The following is a 20,490-nucleotide window of genomic DNA, read 5'->3' on the forward strand; positions in this document are numbered from 1 at the left end:
CCCAATCATTAACATCTTGATAAGAACACAGAACAGCGATAGACAAGGCCAGGATTGACATCTGTAGTGAAGAATGAAACACACATATATAGTTATGTTCCATGTATTTATAACACAGAATGTCACAACATGAATTAGGAACAGCGAATGATCTGTTTGTTTCTTTTTTTTTGTCAGTGAAATATAGATGTTGAAAATTAATAGTGTCAGAATGGCTCGATAATCTTATATTCCATTGTGCTCTTCATTGAACAATGTTGTATTGCTTTGGAACAAGCTTGGAGCAAGATGTGCTTTGGACTTGCATTGTTTTCAGATACTAAAAACAGAGTTTTGACAGTCTATCCAAACAGTTTCTAAATTACCATAAAGAAGGTGATGCTGAACAATATGAAAATTATTTGGAGAAATATATATATCTGAAATTATTATATGTAACCAAGTCATTACTTACCAGTATCATTACTCCAAGTAATACCCCAGTCGTTGACAATACCACCATTGATGTAGTTATGAAACAGCTATGGGTTGGAAGAGAAATTGTATAAACATATATATCAATGAGAACCATATATAATTTCTATCTTAAAAGTTGTATTATCACAGAAATGTCAAGGAACTATTCATAAACAATTCAACACAGTTCATGTCGTATTAGTGTTCCTTGGCTCTGTTTTTCACAACCACGCATAATGCGAAACTGCACACGCTATAATGGATACAGTTTCTTGGTAGAGACATTATGAACCAACATACCACCATGCAGACATCAAAATTAAGACATTGGCGCCCACATGACTGCGTCTAGTTATAACACTTTTAGATGGTTTATTTCATTTAGACAAAATGTAGCTAACCATTTCTATCTTGCTGTCTTGGTGCAAAGTGTAGTTCTAATTTGTTTCTGCCCTTTTCTATAAACAGAGTGAATACTAACACGAAACGGGTTGTATGTCCTTCCCTTGTACGTCACCATAGTAATAATACTTTATTTCCACTACATTAAAAGTATACACCTGAAACTATGGGCAGATGTGAAAATGAGGACAAAAATAATTGACAAAACAACTCATTTGATCTCACTCAAAGTAGAAAAACTCAATATACACAAATTTACAGCAAGAAAAAACTTAACCACGATACAGAACCTATGTACAATGTGGGAACAACATACAATAATAAATAATAGTAACAAAATAGTACTAAAGAGATGGCATCCATTATTGGTTTAAAGGGTACTTCTTGTTGAAGGCTGTTTTAAACTTAGACTTGTCAAGTTCATAGCTGAATGATAAATGTATTCGAACGTCTGGCGAGAGTGCTTGTAGGCTTTGATTTAATAATTAGTCTAAGAAACAAGTTGTCAGTGACGTAGTTATTTATAATGGGATGTTTATGTGCATATACATATACATTCGCAAAAGTAACTGTTTTATTATCTTGTGAAATTAACCAATTAAGTTATCCACATTATTCATAGCACAAAATAAACTTGAATATATTATCGTGTCTTCTTTGCCCAGCTACTTTTCAACGAAATATCAGCTGACGGGCTTATTCTATTGCTAAAAATTATAATCAATCTTAAGACACGAGTCTTGACAGTGACATAAATCCTTCTCTGAACTTGATATGTTGACAGGCGAAGTTACATTGTTATGTTGAATAGATATTTCACAGTACCTGTCCTCTACAGCGGTATTCAAGTGATTGTGAATACAGGCAGACGTTGTCCCTATGGGTACTACCCATCCAATTACAGGATATAGGACTCTATAAACCAAACAGAATATCAACATTTATGTTACTGTATGGTGATGCTTCACATATCATTAGATTTTGTAGAAGTGGTCAGATATGCTTTTTATTTTAATAATACTTGTGTATATTTTGATACAAATTCTGGTTGGTTTCCTTGTCTTTTTTTCATTTAAAACCTGTAAATTTTCCATTCATTCATTAATTCATTTGTTCGTTCATATGTTTGTTTATCCACCATTACTTCAATCAATCAATCAACCAATCAATCAACAAATCAACCAACCAACCAACCAACCAACCAACCAACCAACCAACCAACCAACCAACCAATCAATCAATCAATCAATCAATCAATCAATCAATCAATCAATCAATCAATCAATCAATCAATCAATCAGTCGATCGATCGATCGATCGATCAGTCAACCAACCAACAAACCAGCCAGCCAGCCAGCCAATCAATCAATCAACCAATCAATCAATCAATCAATCAATAAAATCAATCCATCCAGCCATCTTACCATTTATCCATACTTCAATGCAGTAATCAAGCAGTCCATTTTCATCAAAGTGATTGTACTATTAGCAAATGATGAGTACCCCACTTGTTTTAATCATATATCCTTACGTTAATCAGACAATACACAATCATTGTACATGTTCAAGTTCAATAACCTACCTTGCCACAAATCGCCGAGTTATCAGAAATCTACTGCGCATGAGTAGTTGAATACAAATGTTCATCATCCATGCACAATTACTCAGCATTACAAAGTGCATTATGATGGCCGTCAGTTGACAAGTGATCTGTAAAGTACAGTTATGATTTTGGTGTTACTCATCCATATTGTAAGTAATGTTAGTGAATATGCCAAGGAATTGTTCTAACCAGGAAAAGGGACAGCATAGATTGCATTTTTTTGGAACTGCACTTTTTCAAATATCTGAAAAAAACTTGATCTACAACTTGACCTAATTGTCACTGCCACAAATATCTTGCAAATATGTTTTTAATAGTTTTGCCCTTACCGTATAATCGCCACTGCTGGCCAGATTTGTTCCTATGGCAACCATTATAGGAAAGCAGGACATAGACGTCAACATCTGTATCAACACGTAGTAGTGATCGTCAGGCAATCTGTAATTATAAAGATGAACATCTGTTACGATGAGCGAACGAACGTCGTTGTTTTGTCTTGGGTGTATTTGGAAATCATAAAGCAAATTATTACGTCAAAGTGTAATCGATTATATATAGTGTGGCGTCATTTGTTCAACATGTTCATTATTACTAAGTTACTACCAGCTACAGCGTTTATATTTCTGTGTATGCGATAATCCATTTTGGATGTTTACACAACATTCTAAAGATACATTTAGCGCGTTAACCCATATTTGAGGTGTTCAGTGAAAGGGAATATGAATATGGGTTGCTTGGGTCATAAACAGATTTCAACACAGACGCTGAAAGGAACGTTTTTGGGTAATTGGCCATATCATTATATCTGTGCTGTTGGAAAATTCAACTTTAGATACCTTTCAGTCAAAATTAAACAATGTATAGAATTGACACAAAACATGAAAAGGGTCAACTGACCTTGCTAACAAGATGGTGATGATACTGATGAAACTCAGAAAGGCTGATAAAACACAGGCGCCAGATAGGATGATCTTCTCTGCATATTCATGAAACGGCTGTAACGTATATAATGGGGTATACAGATTTAGTTGTTAACTTGAGGTGATTCTATGCTGACTATTTCAACGTTACTACAGTAATGAATCTATCAGTTAGGTAACGGCATTGGAAGGGTAATAAACAAATGATGGTAGCGTTATCAAATACCTGTGGCTCGACACCCAGGGTCATTATCACTGCAAAACTTGTCAGGTGATCACACAGGCATTCGGTGAAGTTCCCAGATGAATCTTTGCCATTAGCTTTCAAGAAACAGCCATCATTTCGCCACATTCTTTAACACGTAGAAATACAAACAAAAACTTGTAAGCATTTATGTCAAAAAAATTGGGTACCCTCTCAAACATTCACACTATCAAAGTACAATAATTCATATGATAAACATCGTTGGATGGGGAGGGGGCATCTTTTACATATTGGTTGTTTGGTTGCTAGCAATATGTTGGCAGAAAGGAATTGGGGACGGGCAAATTTTATTTTGAGTAATTGCATTATCAGTCTTCGCATTAGTGGGTTTTTGCATCACTACCACAGGAGCCACATCACATTGTTGCAAGATCCAAACAGTAATATTAGAACATGAAATCCAATGAAATCGCTACCGAAAACCATGCATTGAATAAATTATTAGCTATTATGTGGGTGGGTATCTTGACCTAGGCCCTGGCAATGTTTTGGCAATTGCACCCATCTAGCCTTTGCGAGTTCTGGCCTTAAGTACACCAGAGCAAATGAATAGATAATTAATAGAGTGCCTTGGTTTGAAGGAGTGGGAAACAACCAAAGCCTTTAAAAGTATTAATGTTGTGCCAGTGGTAGGATCGTGTTGTAACTTGTCAATATCTGGAACGTGTATCCCTTCTGACAGCATACATCCAATGTTTTTGCTTTAATTTGCGAACGGGGGATGGATACGTTTGAGAGAAAGGGAATTGAGGAGGGCCACATGTTGCAAAGCTTGATCCCCAAGCCCCCCCACCCCCTCCCCTTGGTAAATCGCTATAGAAAATATATCATTACTATTGATGAAAACTTACCCATATTTTGCATTTTGATCAATATAGGAACAACGAGGATTAAAACCTACCTGTTAAAAAAAAGATTAATTCATTACCTGATCAATCCACACTGTAATTGACCAGATACAATTCTCTTCCCACGTCTAATTTTCATAATTACATTTGCATTCACATTCAAACATGGCCAGGGATGATTAGTTGTCAGGGACAACGCGGTGTAATATATAAAGTTTAACCCTCTTCCTTTGATCACATTTGCGATCGATCTATATGAGATAGTAGGATTATCGATTCCCTCTTATGATTCTGGGTTTAATTTCAAAGACACTTTTATCGATTTTCTAATAATTTGGCACGTCGGGAAAGGTTATCGACAAAATATGGTCACAGCTCAAACTACGTGGCAGACATTCGATACAGTCTCGTCGATGTGATGAATGAGGTGATCTTTTAATAATAACATCGTGTTTCTTCAGCGAAGCGTTCATTTTTTAAGAGACAATTTGTAATTACTTATATTTTCATCAGCGAATAGGTCATCGTTAATAGGTTTTTAGGGTCATACAAGGACATGTTGAACTCTACTCAACTGTGTACAGGAAGTAGTCATAAAGTTTGCTAAATTTCAATCTTCTAGTAGTAGTGTCTTACCTCTACGATGATGACGTTTTTTATAGCTAAATTGATATAGGATTGGTGTTTCACTCACGGGACATAATGCTCGACATATTTCAACTCTAGACTAGCAATAACATAGACATAATAAACACAGCAGGATCCTTTGCCCAACCAACCAACAATGATATGCATTGCAATTGCTATTCTTTCACAGTACAGTAAAACCAGGCTTCTAATGAAAACATTACACATGGACTTGATGATTTTGCTGACTGCAAATGTTTATTTTCTAACTGATAATTAACATTTAAACTTGACTACTTCCACATCCCACTATACACCGCAAATGTAGAATCGTTTCCTTTGCATTAGAAGTCGTCTGAGGGTGTGTAAATAAATACGATGTCTCATGAATGAAACACCAAGCCTACATCATTTTAGCTGTAAGAAAGATATAGTAACTATGTATATTCAGAGTATTTCAGTGGGTTCACATTATCGTAATTGCACACACACCCACACACACAGCGTTAGAAGCTACAATAATCATACAATCTACACGGATTAATCAATAATTGAGAAAATGTAACTTAAATAAAACTAGGTTCATTAATATTTGACTAAATCGTCATATTATTGGTTGCCGTCTTCCTGTGGCTTTCTTTGAACAAGTTGTGACTAATTCTAACAAAGGTGTCGCCACATCGGTGCAATCTTTAAAGTGAAACTATGAATGTGCACAATTTAAAATAAAGTAAATATTTTGTATTTGTTCGGTGAATGAATGAATGAAAGCGTACATTTGCTTGAAATCGGTCAACGTGGCATTTCACCAACCGTTGAGGAATGTTTTCACTTCTAATAACGACATCCGGGTAACATTTGTGACGTGTACTAGAGTATGAATAATTAAGAAAATTATGTCCTACATTGTTTTCATAAAAGACCATCTTAATAGGTTCTGCCATGTCTCTTGTGAGTTCTGACTTGGGATAGATTGTAACGGATATCACGGGGGTGTTCACTCTTTCCACCTTCTGAGTAGCAGTCACAGATTTCACCCACTGTTTTAACTTTGGTCTGTGAAATAGAATTTAAAAATGAAGGCATTGGAGTCATGTTGATACCTCTTGAGATTTATTTTTTATTGTACAAGCTCTCATTACGTGTTTGTATACGATTATTACAATAACTGCCAAACAATATAGCTTAGAGGGAAATGCCACTCTTGGAACTAAAAGTCATCTTCATAAACTTTGGGTTCTCAGGAGTCATTTCATACTACACCACCTACATTACACACAATTTCAAAGGAACACCACATCCTGTGCGCTTCATTGGAGATTTGTGTTGTGTTGTGGGCCACATCGCCTCACAGGAGAATGCTGACTCCATCGAGACAATGTTGCCCATAGCAAACATCACCAAATGCGGCACAAGTTCAAATTGGTGATTCTCTGACATTGTGCGTAATGTAGGTGATGTACCATGAAATGACTCTTCAGAACCCAAAGTTTATGGAAATTCTTTTTATTCCCTGGAGTGGCGTTCGCCTTCAACCAACTGGGGATTAGATGTTTATAACGAGCTATTCAAACAAAAATAATCCATGAATCTATCGATTTGTTCACCTTCTCTCATGGATGAAACCTAACGTGGGATGGTGTTTCAGCCTGTTTTATGAGCTCACTAACATGGCACCAATAAAAGGAAGCTTTAGTGAGGAATTGGTTGAATCATTTCATCAGTTTACCATATGATGCTGTTCCCCTATAAAACAAGTTTGAATTGTAAACTTACTTTTTGGAAACCTCATCAGTCGGTATGATATCTGTAGGGTCCTTGATAACGTACATTACCACTGCCAAGGGGTTACCTGAAACATAGACTTTGAGGATTAGATTGACATCAGCATCACTTCAGATGATTTACTTTTACATTTTCTGAAAGTCAATTCATTTTTTAAAAGCAATATCCATTTAATGAGACCGACTTGAACCAATTCGAACATAAGCAATTTTAGCTGGAAATGACACTATAAAACACCTGTTGCTGTTGAGCACTATGTTTGTTGTCGTCGTTGAACATTTTTGTTGTTGCTGCTGTTGTTGTTGTTGTTGTTCTTGTTGTTGTTGTTGTTGTTGTTGTTGTTGTTGTTTTTGCAAGTGGTTGGCCTACTGGAACATTGAACAAATATACATGTACAACATATACAGTCGGTGACAGATTGAACTTAGAAACACACTCTCATGTCTATGAAATAGCGACACATGATGACATTCATACAGTATCTTGCACAGCTAAAAATCGTATTATTCGATACCTAGAGGTTTGGTAGCGTTGACTACTTCCAGTATTGACTTTGGTATAACAGCATAACTCTGTGGAGTAGCTGTATCGTTTACTTTCATATCTCTCTGTGTTCGGGACTTGGGAAAATTCTGTGGAAAAGTGTATTCCATATGTTTTCCAACGTCAATAATATATCCCTGTAGATCTGATGATGATAGACAATAACAATCAATGGGTTAACCTGACAGACGAATTGAGATGGGAAATGCACTAAATATGAATATTACTGTAAAGTCGACCATTATAAAGCTAACATTAAAACACATTGACATGGGAATAGTAAGTTTAGAAGTTATGCACCATTTTTGTTTTATATACTTACATAAGAAATTGTTGGTGAGGGAAACGTTGTGACCTGTATACACCATGTATTCATATACTTGGTCTGCAAATGTCTCCATCGAGGATAACATTTTCACGATACCACCTGCACCCTTTACCTTAGATATACAAATAAAACTACGTTATTATGCCCTAGGTATGTCAGTATGCATGTCAGTATATGTCAGAATGTATGCCAGTGTGTATGTACGTCAGTATGTATGTCAGTATGTATGTATGTATGTATGTATGTATGTATGTATGTATGTATGTATGTATGTATGTATGTATGTCTGTCTGTCTGTCTGTCTGTCTGTCTGTCTGTCTGTCTGTCTGTCTGTCTGTCTGTCTGTCTGTCTGTCTGTCTGCCTGCCTGCCTGCCTGCCTGCCTGCCTGCCTGCCTGCCTGCCTGCCTGCCTGCCTGCCTGCCTGTCTGTCTGTCTGTCTGTCTGTATGTATATTATATTATATTATTTATTTGCCAGAGGTCGAAACAAAAATTTACATATCAAGTGAGGAAAATGAAATAATCAAGTAATCACATCGACAATGAGAAAAAAAAGTATATATAAAAGAATAACTTGAACTTTTGGCTGGACCACAAAAATAGTTTGTTCAAACTAGTCGAGTTCGAGGCCCAAGGAAAACATATACAGTAATATGATATAAAAATAACCAAAAAAACCCTTGAAATAAAAGACCAACATAACCATATGTACACCATGCCTTAAACTGATTACCTCATAAGCTTGTCTCCATATCTTCTCCATATCAGGCTGAAGAAATCGAGAAATCAGGCCTACAAAATTCTGCAAAATTTACAATATATATCAGAGAAGTTTTAAGTGACTCTTCAAGTAGTGTTGTGTATGGTGAAAGTTAGATATAGGCAATTGGTGGCATATTGGTATCAAAGAACCACTAAGAGCAGATTACACTTGATCTCAAAAGCAAAGTTAGGTTGACGATGTCGCAATTTATCCGATTGATAGCTCCTGCTTCCTTTGAGGTTTTGGCGTAGAATTCTGACTGCTTTGAAAGGAGCAGCGAAAATTTAATATAATTTCTTAAAACATAACTTCAGCAAGTACAGTTTCAACCTGTAGCTATGAAATTTGCCTAAATACGATTATTTTTAAAATGTGGATATCAACAGTCTACGGGACCGTTGTTGAGTATATTTCATGTTAATACTTCCTAACAAACGACAATGCATCAAAAGCAGGTACTGTGGTGTAATTGCTTATTAAAACACAAAGGGGTATTAAAATGTTATCAGAAAATAAGTAGGTCTTCTTTATTTTCACTTACTCAGTTCTCTTGATAATGAATTGTTTCTCATTTATAAAACACTCAATACTTGCATTTTTGCTCAGTTTGTGAAAGACTCATAAGGTGTGATGCTTTATCACGGCAAAGCTTGTCATTTGTACACGACTCTATGACTAATTATCACAGACATAAAGAAACTGACACAAGTATCGCGTGAATCTACATCATCGGTGCCCGTTATGAAATAGTCTAGTTCCTGACGGACCTTATCCTATACTATGTTATCTTCATACTCTACCGTCTAGTCAATTCCGTTACTCAAGGCGTAATTGTGTTTCAACCCCTTGTGAACAGCGCATGTCAGTAGTAATCCATCACAAATTGACAGGCTGTCGTCATCGTTCTCATGTTCCTCGGACTGATATGATATGCAAATGTCCAACCAGGACTCCAACTCCAGTCTGTTTAAACTAAAATCGTGTGGGGATGCAACAACGTCATCATGTTTATATGAATGCTGAAGGGGGAGCACAGAATTCTGTGTGAGAGTAATAGGATTGACTAGACGGTATAGTATGAAGATAATATAGTACGGAATACGGTTCATCAGGAATTAGACTAGTTATAACTATATCTCAGTTTGATAGTGAGATAAGGAGTTCAGTCCTTTTGGCACCTTCAAAAGTCAGTTTTAATTGTCCACTACTGATAAACTGTCGTTGTGATCAAAGGCGTCTCTATACCAGGGCTGCAAGGGATGAATATTCAGCGTTTGGCTTTAAAAATAGAAAGTATCACGAGCATGACAATAAAATAGCTCAATTTCCTAACTTACCTGCATGAAGTTATCGATTGCCGAAGTGTTATTTTCAGCAGTCAGATTCACAGACACCATGCTCTCCATTTGATCAGATATAAGGAGTACATCACCTCCGGTAAGTTGTACCCTGTCCATTATATTCTGCACAACTTTCATCTTCTCAGTCATCTCAACTGGATCGATTATTTCTGCCAACTGTTGAAAGATACCATATAGATAAAACGGTTTACACAGATGGTATGTATGTATGTATGTATGTATGTATGTATGTATGTATGTATGTATGTATGTATGTATGTATGTATGTAGTCTAGTTCCTGACGAACCGTATTCTGTACCATGTTATCTTCATACTATATCGTCTAGTCAATCCCATTACTCTATCACAGAATTCTGTGCTCCCTCTTCAGCGTTCATATAAACATGATGATGTCATTGTGTCCCCACATGATTTGATTTTAGTTTAAACAGACTGGAGTTGGAGTCCTGCTTGGACATTTACATATCATATCAGTCCTAGAAACATGAAAACGATGATGACAGCCCGTCAATTTATGATGGATTCCTATTGACATGCGCTGTTCAGCCTTTGCCCCCATGGGGTTGAACCACAATCATGCCTTGAGTAACGGGATTGACTAGACGGTAGAGTATGAAGATAGTGTAGTATGGAACATGGTCCGTCAGGAACTAGATTAGTATGTATGTATGTATGTATGTATGTACGTACGTATGTAAGGATGGGCGGACGCACGCACCCATGTATATATGTTATTGTGCCTTTATATACATGTATATATATATATATATATATATATATATATATAGTAAATAGTATCAAACTCGTAGAATAGAGTGCTCGATGCTTGGGTAAGCAGGGCGGGAATAATCAAAGTAGGTTGGTTGGAACTTGAGGTGCTTGGTTGTAACTCCGAGTTTCACGCTCAATGCGTTCATCAGACAAGTTGTCTGATGAACGCATTGAGCGTGAAACTCGGAGTTACAACCAAGCACCTCAAGTTCCAACCAACCTACTTTGATTATATATATATATATATATATATATATATATATATATATATATATATATATATATATATATATATATATATATATATATATATATATATGTGCGTGTGTGTGTGTGTGTGTGACAACTCAACTAGTTTCTGAAGTGACTAAATAGATATAAATTAATGAGCGTGATAGATACATTACCATTGTCAAGTGCTCCGACACTTCATTGTTTATGCATTCAGTTGTGTCTGGCACATTCCACACTCCATCTGGTTTGCAGTGCCTCCTCATGAATCCTACAACAAAGTATTATATTATAATTTAAACTTTGCAAACTACCTACCTGCATGTATATACTTTATGAAATAACTCACCATTTGCCTTTGGTGTGTTTTATACCACAACATATTCCAGGTACACACTGTTTTCATAGTCATTGCAAATAACCTGTAAGACCCCCCTACTACATTAGTAGTGCTATATAAAGTAGAAAACAAATAGTGCCCTAATTCATGCCACGTGACACGATTTAATCCAATCACATAAGGTTGAATAAAAGCTGTGTGAAATTTTATATGAGCTTGAGGGATTGCGGGTATCATCACGTAACGCACCAGTTGATCCAGTTGGACAATTTATCCAATCCGTGAACCGAGACGACTTTGTTTCTTGCCATGTAGTACCAAAGGCAATTTCCTCGATGCAGATTTTGTCAGTGGTAAAACCTGTATGAATACAAATGAGATGAAAAAGTATATGCCAAAGTTGTCTCCACAGTTGGATTGATTTGGGCGCCATCGTTGTTCGTATCTTACCCAAAAGAATGTCATCATTGAGATTCTTGCAGTATTAACGAAGCTCAAATCTACACTCTACAAACTCCAATCTGGCTACTGTGTCCTACTAGGAAGTCTTACATTGAGCAGTTGACTCTTCTAGGTTTCTAGCAGTAATTGATAAGTTAAGATACAACCAAAATGGAAAGATTATAGAGTTTCAATTAAGTGGCGTGACGTTTTATATAAACAAACTACAGACATTGATGAACACGGATTGTTACATTTGTGCTCACTGTGATAACAAATAAACCGTTTTGAGTTTGAATCTTCCTTGTTTCATGGTGATCCATTTTGCATGCTTACAAGTTATCATTGCCACCTACTTGATACTCTATATTCACAATGGTTTGGTAGTTAATTGCCCTTACCTGCTTTGAAATGCGAAATAGAATGAAGTAAATGTAAAATAGTATGCCAGATGTATGACAGATTTGACCAAAAGTGACGTGGTGTATTGCGCATATAAACAATTTGCATTCTTACCATGTTGACCACCATTACCAGAATCTTCTTGATTGTCAGGGATGGGAACACATCGACCATAAATGTCCTTGGCGTAGTTCAGTAAACATTCACACATGTAGCTTCCAATAGTATCTCGACACATCGAATTAATGCCGCAGATTTTAGCTCCAGTTGTACATTCATTGATATCTATGAAATACACAATTAGATGATAAGGAGGACATGTTTGTACAAAAAAGAAAACACCTCAAACTGCTTCTGATACATCCTAGCTAGGTAAAGTAAAATCATATTTAAAACTTTGAATATATACATCTTGTGCTGTATATGAAATAGGTAATTTTACAAAAATGATTGATAATCACTTTTTAAAATATTATATATATGCAATATCATAGGTGATTACTGTTCAAATTAATGTAAAGGAAACACAAAAATATACCACACATGTACAAGAGCCAATTTGAACAGAAAATATGGATATCTACTGGGCGTTCTACGTCACGACAACGCGTGTCTACTTTGGCTGTGTTCAAAATTTGAGTCAAAACGTTCAAAATTACCATTACTTTTCTTTGATATTAATGGTGCTATGCTTGTCCCCAATATCTTTAGAAAATATTCAAGACCAAATAAGGGTTGTCACTACTCGTCTAACGACTCGTGGTGACAAAGGCCCCTTAGGCCACTCGTATTTTCCTTGGCTGAAGGAAGACAGGTATTTGGAATAACAACCTAATTATATTATCCATGTACGCACCACCAACTTAGATGACATCCTCAGAATTTATTGATCTATCTGTAAAATATCTGTAAAATATCATATCTTCTCCATATGCATACCAAAACCATCATATGTATACCATTTATTTAGGTTAATAGGATGAATATATAAATCTAGTTAGATAAATATCTCAACAACTATCCGAGGTAGTGATGGTGGTACTGCTTGACTGACTGACTGACTAACTGACTGACTGACTGGCTGACTGACTGACACTGACTGACTGACTGACTGACACTGGCTGACTGACTGCTGAGAGCGTTTCCACCCTAGCCTCCTTACTGTATTTGGCCGTCTCTAGACGTAAATTGATCCCAAATATTAAAAGATGGAGCAAGTAGTTAAAGTACATACTGACGCATTCTGGCACTGGTGGAACAAGTGTACCATGTTCACATGTAGTTTTATCGATACCATTCGTTGTCATACCAGTATTACAGATTATTTCCATAGATAAACCATGTGGTACAAGTACTTCAATCTCAAGGTTAGCTTCATCATCAGTTGTCTGATATTCACAGCTTTGCAAAGACGGCGATGTTGTAACAGTTGTTGGTGAAAGCGTCGTTGGTATGCGGTCTGTAAAACAGTAGCCATATTCGTTTGCATATATTGCAGACAAATTACATGTTGTGAACTTTGAGGATAGGAGCTCAGATGTATTTTAGTGGATGTCACAATTAATGAAGTGATTTTGACGACGACTTTAAGAAGTCGCGTTTATATTAGCATTTAATTTATGATAATATCGACAACGAAACAAACCCTCTGGAAATAATGTTTGAATATACCGGTTAACATGCAAAGTGTAAAATTCGTTAATAGAATCTTTGGTGCGAGACATATAATCATTAGCATATTACATTGGATCGAGTAAGTGAATAAGTAAGTCACCCCCGTTTTCGCCGATTTGGAAAACAATCAAATAATGTTTACGTTGTTGGTTGTAATTTTTGCCAAACGCATAAGCTATATTCTACTCGCTGATGTATATTTAACATCACAATTGACTACACTCAAACCGGGTATTAAGATATAACCACAGGGGACAGCAAGCATGTAATTGATTTATACTGTCGATATTATGACTAAGTGTTATTGTAACTTCAACAATTAATGTTTGTCACTGATGTAGCAAATGTAGAGAATAGTTGGAAACCAATTCTTGTAATCTAACAATATCTATGTAAATATTGTCGTGAAACGAAATTAGCTGTAAATTGTTTTATACATTCAGATACACGTACATTCATCGATAAGAAATGAAATTGATGTCATGCATGGCGTCAGTGGTATTCTATTATTCCAAGTCAATTCAAGACTTTCTCGTTTCCATATATCACACCTAGTACCAATACCAAGAACTGCACCTTCAGGATCGATGGTGATGTCTAATGCGAAGCCATTTGAGTCAACCTGTGTCCATGTTCCCTGCACACCAGGACGGTAGTACAATTTGCCGTCATCTTTAAGACCAATTATTCGGTCATCGGTTGGTAGTGTTGCTATAGCATTTACACAACAGCTCTGGTCTACTGGACCGAGCCATCGTGTGTTACGCAGAGTCGGGCGGGTCCACATAGTGCCTTCCAAGTTAACACCAAGCAATGTGCCATCGTCTATGACAGTAATATCTTTCACACAGCAGCTGCTATCAATTCGTCCTTGCCAGTCAGCATAGAGATCGGGCTTTGTGTATAGCCATCCATCCGTACCTGCAGCTACAATCGTTCCATCCAACATGCTCGTCAGAGCTGTAAAGCAACAATTTTTTGGGAAAGGGCCATCCCAGACTTCAGGAATTTCACTTTGACGGTAGATTTGGTGATCTCCTCCAACACCGTAAAGCATTACTTTGGATGTGTGGAAATAATTAGACGAAGGTATCAATTTCAATATTAAATTAATTGATAATTGATAACTAATCAGATCACATCCAAATGATCTTAAATATAAAGAAGAATTTGTATCAACTAAACAGGGATTTCTTTCATGTTCACATTTTCATAAATCGATCGCGATTTGTAGAATGTGACAACTCCCTCCCCCATTTCCTTAGCCTCTCCGTTATTTCTGAAGGCTTCCTAAGCGATGTAGATGCCAAAAGACAACAGATAAACAATGTAAGATCTTACCCTGTACCACACTTAATTTAAATCTGCAGTCGAAGTGGGCGTAGGTGCACAATACTGTTGTGGTTCCAATATTAAAGACGGATGGATTACAGGATGCTTGTCGGAAATCCCCACTTGTTGATACACGTATAGAGTTTGCTACTACCGATGTACTTCGCCGGAGGTAAACAGCTTGATGAGATGGGCATTTCATCCCATAAATGTATTGCTTGCCTGTCAAAAGTAAACAATGACCGGTGATGACATGTTTAAGAAAATTGGAAAAATGTTCTCTAACAACACAACCTTGTAGGAGCTTGTCTGTACAAATGGAGGACTACATTAATCTATGTAAGGAGACAGTTGTAGAGAAGCACAGTCAAATAAAGAGAGGAACAAACAGACCCAGACTACAAGAAAACAAAGCTACATATTAGATAGCGGCATTATGTTTCGCAAGTGAAGGTGTGGGGGTGCAGTGCAACGCCAATTATCGTCAGGGTTTGTATTCCGTGTCCTGATTGTTAGAAAGAAACACATAAAAATCCATGGCTTGATGATCAATAACTGTGCGTCTTTGACGGTTGTATACGTTATACAAATTGTTTGCATTGTAAATTCAATTTATAGCAAAACGCAAGAGAAAATGAAAATCGGGGTCTTACCAACGTTGATAGTACAGATGGTATTACTATTACTATCTGTGTGTGAACAGATAATGCGAATATCTTCGTCGTCGGATTCGGTCGTACATTGGACCATGATATTTGATACTGCATTTGGGTCGTCACTATAAAACATCACAACTGCTGTTTGGCCATAGTTAATATCAGTTGGGCATAGCAACCCGTTTTTCAACGCATTCACTGTTGAAAGGATTCGAGATAAAGAAATGTTATACTGAGGCCCCATCAATAGTAAAGAAATACTTTGGTTGCCGTCCTTGAAGCCCCCCCCCCCCCCAATCAGACAGATAGGGGGAAAACAAATACAGAAATAAACACTGCTAGCACCTCATGTAAAATCACTTATGAATGCATTTCCATAATATAGCGTTTCCGTTCATTTCATTAGTATACACAAACAGGTATACCTTGCATTGCTGAATGTTGTCGTCAGAACACTAGACATGCAAGTCAAAAAAGACCAACCTACCTGGAGTTATTGCCGCCATAACCACTAGCAGGAGATGAGAAATGCAGCCCTGTTGGCTCATGTTTGCAGTATTCTTAAAAGTTCGACTTTATGTTTCGCCTCGCACTAGTATAAGTCGTCTGGACAGGATGTTTTTAACTCTTGTACACCGGGTTATACCATTATGATTTCATGCAAATGATGTGTATAATTGAAAGTGTACGTTGAGTATGATTAATCTACACATACGTCGTGAAAACATAGTTATAATTATATGCTTAAATAGTCATTTTGTCTTCTTTCTATATGCGCATGCAACATTTTGTACTGATTAGACTCACACTTACGTTCGTGCTATCACAAGATATGTAACAGATATAACCTCATCGCTCCTGGACAAGAAATGGTACATCCAATGTTTCAGGTAGCAATTGTTATTGTACAGGTATACTGTGTATTTTATTTACCATATCCAACCCAAAACGAAATTAATTTGTTAATAGAAAATGAATTTAATTTATTTAAGCCATTGTGCCCATAAAATATAAACAACCCAAGTAAATACAAATGAAATACCTCGCACTACTTCTAATTACAGTATGTTCCTGTGTGTAGCCAAACATAACATGTATTCTAATCCTTATGTATTTATAATCAATAATATATTTTTTAATTACCTGATGGATCTACGCCTAAATTATAAAATAACATACCGACGCTGTCGGTATCTTCAGATGCATGATAAACAGATCTTCGCATTACCTGACCGAATCGTACTACACATTTCAATTTCATTGTTTGGTTTCCACGGTTTAACCTCACGGCGTCTCGACAAGGGGCCATTTTAACATTAACATGTATATCCCACACCAAACTTCCATACAGCCAACATGATGTGTCATATGCCTATTTAGCAAATATGGCCGACAGGTGGTTTGCTTTACTAACACAATTTTGACAAAGTTGTTGTGTATCTGTGAACACTGGGTCAACCCACAAACGAAGTCACTGCTTCAGAACATTTCCTAAACTGCCTGCTGATTGCAGAAATACCATTTTATGACAAGTTGAAGATTCGGAATGTTGGCAAAAATAGTAATTTTCAGAAAATGACGAAACAAGCCGTTTCTTTATCCTTTTGACTGACATTTTTATTGTTCAGAGTAGAGGTTGTGAAATCGCAAACTGTTTTAAAATTGTTAAAAGTAAACTGAAAACAAAAAATGTCCCTTTTAGCACTAACTTATTTTCATTTGCTATACTAGTATGTTTTTGAATTATTCTCAACTTATTCTCAATCATGCCTTGTACATCAATCAGGCTTTAAAAAAACAACACTGGATCATTGGTATGCATTACCTTTATTATACCACCTGAACACGTGATAAACAAACCACACATGAAAACTGTGCAAGTCGAACAACAAATAAATCTAAATTAGTAAAGAAATGAGTTAGTTCAAGTCAAAGATTTACCGAACAAATCGTGATATATTTCTAATCTCGTCGTTTCGGTTTTACAGAGACATCCTTTTTCAAGGGCTGAAACCGTAAAAAGGAAAAAAAATGGACAAATTGAAAATGGAAACTATTGTATGGAATCACATTAAATGTAAACAATCGATATACAGTATTGATAAAAAATGTTGGTATAGCAATAAAATGACATTGAAAGTACTGGAATGTGAAAAGGTCACAAGAAAGGAAACTTTGAACTCCGTGTTGTGTGTCTTATAAACGAAATTACATTGTGCATAAGAAAGATCTACGATAACAATGACAAACAATGAATGCTGTTCAACAGTTGGCATTCCTGTCTATATAAGCACGTTGTGTGTTGCTTGCATTTAAATAACAAATTTTCATAATGGTTCATCTGTACTAATTTATTCATATTTCGTCATTTGTTGCTTACGATATCACATTAGGTACTGTTATTGCTCAATATAACCTATACTCATTAATATTAAACGCACTACGCCTGGTAGCATGTGGTAATTAGCATAAAGTTTACAAAAACTCATGCTGCAAAATAAAACAATCACAATAGTCCCGATCTCATCACAAAACAAGATTCAGGAGCAAATTAAAAGCACACGTTACTAGTGTTATGCAAATGATGCACAAACTAAATTATACCAATATATCAATTCTGAGTTGTATCTTTACGATGTTTTGAGTCACATGATGTGAACATCTGTCAATTCATGTATTGCGCTATGCAGACATCAAAGACATCACATTCTGCTTTATTTGGAATATCTTGAAATCCTTTCCTATAAACATCAAATATGATTGCAAAAGTGTATCGTTGTAATTGTGAATGTCAATGTAGCCCGATTGATATGTTTCAACACAGTGTGTATTGTATTGTATTGTATTGTATTGTATTGTATTGTATTGTGTTGTGTTGTGTTGTGTTGTGTTGTGTTGTAAAGTATTTACATTTAAACTTATATTTCGAGCAATGTAGTCCTAGCGACGTGGACACAGATTGTCATGATATGTACAACGACCGGGGGTGTAATCAATATTTTCTCTTCAGAGGCAATACTTGACGTGTGCAAATTTTGTTTCTCCAAGTGTCGTCCATTATGCGAATTTACAGTTCAGTTTCAATGACGCTATCATCTTCTGGCTTGGATATAACGACTGTAATGAAAATAAAGTATTCAGATTTAGCAACATATATGTAGTGGTAAGAAGGAGAGAGAGAGAGAGAGAGAGAGAGAGAGAGAGAGAGAGAGAGAGAGAGAGAGAGAGAGAGAGAGAGAGAGAGAGAGAGAGAGAGAGAGAGAGAGAGAGAGAGAGAGAGAGAGAGAGAGAGAGAGAGAGAGAGAGAGAGAGAGAGAGAGAGAGAGAGAGAGAGAGAGAGATGTCACTCCAGGAAAAAGAAGTATTTCAATAAACTGATTTTGATGATTTCCCATCACGTAAATGTTGCGTGATTACGAAAAAGCGCTAAACTGAAACTCCATTTTACCTCCATTGATGTCATATTGGTCCACTATTCATGACTCCTAAGTGCCTGTTACCTTTAGACAAGTAGTCATGAATATTCAATGTTCAATCTACGAAATGTAGCAACGGTGGAGCAGTGTTTCAATTTATTGTTTCTTGGCAACTATGCAACATTTATGTGATGTGATCATGAAGTGATCAAATGACTCTCCAGAACCCGAAGTTTATTTTCTGGATAGCAGTTAGTATATATTAAGTTAAATGTGGTTCATGCTTCGCGTGTCGAAGAAGACAATAAGAAAAAAATATATATTCTGACAAAATAACTAAAAACTCAAATGTAAATGAAAGTTACAAGGGAGATTTAATTACCCGTAGTTGTCACAGTTGCATGTTTCCCCAGCTTTAGCTCTCTTTGGATTTCCAGGTAATCAAGCTCCAGAGCATTGTTTTTTTCCCATTCTTTTTTCTCTCTCTTATTGTCATCATCTTCTCCTAGACACCATTTCATCCGTATAGCTACCAAAGCCTAACCCACGTGATTGAAAGTAAAGTACATGTTAATTTTTGTATTGAAATAATGGACGATTGTTTCTTCTTTTTGGTAGATAAACAGAAATTATGTAGTATTTTTTATGTAGTATTTAGTGAAATGGCACATTTCAAAATTTAGTGTCCTCACAGGAAGATGTTTAACTTGTTTTGACAAGTATTGATATCGTGAAGCAATTATAAATCAAAAGTACAATTTCTTAACGTACATACTAGGCTGGATATACGCAAATGCTCATTTTGAACATCGAAATGTTAATACTTGTCTGCCACTGCCCCAGGTTTCAGTACCAAGTCACGTGTTCAGTCCCTTTATACCGGGATCGCAGCATTTTCTTTCTTTTCTTACCGCTGACCGGTATGGCTTATATATTCCGCTGAATATTTGGTGTACGAGATTTACTTACTGACTCCTGATTGGCTGATACCCCGATCATTGGTACATGTCAGTCACACTTTTGATGCATGCATGCATACATACATACATACATACATACATACATACATACATACATACATACAGTGGTGCTGGCATGCACAGATGATTATCCATACTAACCTCTTCATTAGCTCCAACAAAACAGAGAAAGATCACAGAGCCCTGTAAATACAATATTTGTTTTATCAGTTTAAATCCAAGATTCTAAAAGCAGAAACTAAGTTTGTAAGACACGGGGATATTTAAATGAACAGACAAGGCCGTAAAGGAGGGAATTCTGATTATATATGTAAAGATACAAAAGGTACGGTATAACAAGTGTTT

General features: G+C 36.3%; 1 long non-coding RNA gene across 1 annotated transcript; it reads right to left on the reverse strand.

The window, feature by feature from the left end:
• Positions 1–17,888: 17,888 nt before the first annotated feature.
• LOC144450958 (uncharacterized) lies at positions 17,889–20,388 on the reverse strand. The gene is made up of 3 exons (XR_013482273.1): positions 20,287–20,388; positions 19,548–19,704; positions 17,889–18,866 (listed from the first exon to the last, which is right to left on the reverse strand). It is a non-coding gene; the product is annotated as an uncharacterized LOC144450958 (long non-coding RNA).
• Between the last annotated feature and the right edge of the window lie 102 nt (positions 20,389–20,490).

Source organism: Glandiceps talaboti, chromosome 20 (genome assembly GCF_964340395.1).
Source record: "Glandiceps talaboti chromosome 20, keGlaTala1.1, whole genome shotgun sequence".
Classification (NCBI taxonomy): domain Eukaryota; kingdom Metazoa; phylum Hemichordata; class Enteropneusta; family Spengelidae; genus Glandiceps; species Glandiceps talaboti.